The following is a 969-nucleotide window of genomic DNA, read 5'->3' on the forward strand; positions in this document are numbered from 1 at the left end:
ACTCCGATCCATCCAAATGCTCCACGAACTAACCCAGCCCATTTGGAAATCCTGAGTGAGCCAATCTTTTCAGAACCTCCACCCACTAAACCTATCCATCCTAGTAGTATTGCATCAACAAGTTCTGGTGCATCTGTTAAGGCAATTCGCGATAATTCCTTCCCTACTATCTCCAATGTAGCTATAGGTCCTAATGTTATTAGCAGAAAAGAAGAGTTTGTGCTTAAGCCCGCACTAATAACCATGGTGCAAGCTAGCCCTTTTCATGGCAAACCTTCCGAGGATACCAATGCTCATATTCAGAATTTTCTAGAGATTTGCAACACAATCTCAATAAGAGGGATCTCACAAGATGCCATTTGACTCTTGACTTTTTCCTTTCTCATTGCTCGAAAAGGCGAAGCATTGGTTTTAAACCAACGCGGGAACTTTGAATACGTGGGAGAAGTGTTCAAACGACTTCCTTGTCAAGTTCTTCCCTATCGGTAAAACCAATCTTTTTGTAGCAAAATTTCTAACTTTCAACAACAAACCCGAGAATCCATCCCGAAGGCATGGGAGCGACTCCAAGAGTACGTCCAAGCATGCCCTCATCACAGAATGGAGGATTGGTTGCTCATCTAAAACCTCTACCATGGGCTCACAATGGAGTCCCGCCAACACCTTGATGCTGTCGTCGGAGGAGCATTCTTCTCTTTGAAGGTGGGTCAAGCAAAGGAGTTGATCGAGAAGATGGTAGAAAACCAAGGATGGACTGATGAACATCTCAAAGGTACATCCCATAGTTATGAAGTTGATTCTTTATCTATGGAATATCTTTTGAGTAAGTTAGAAGAAAGAGCAAATTGGAAAAGATACCGTGCCGCTATAGAATATTTTGTAGCCAAGTAGCCACAAGTAAGCCTGCCATGTGAGGAATGTGGGGGCAGGAATCACACTAATGATGCCTACCCCAGTAGAGACCTTAAG

General features: G+C 43.3%; 1 non-coding gene across 1 annotated transcript; it reads right to left on the reverse strand.

Annotated features, from left to right (window-relative positions):
• Positions 1-493: 493 nt before the first annotated feature.
• Positions 494-602, reverse strand: LOC136529989 (small nucleolar RNA R71). The gene has a single exon (XR_010777501.1). It is a non-coding gene; the product is annotated as a small nucleolar RNA R71 (small nucleolar RNA).
• Positions 603-969: the final 367 nt, after the last annotated feature.

This window comes from Miscanthus floridulus, chromosome 19 (genome assembly GCF_019320115.1).
Source record: "Miscanthus floridulus cultivar M001 chromosome 19, ASM1932011v1, whole genome shotgun sequence".
Classification (NCBI taxonomy): domain Eukaryota; kingdom Viridiplantae; phylum Streptophyta; class Magnoliopsida; order Poales; family Poaceae; genus Miscanthus; species Miscanthus floridulus.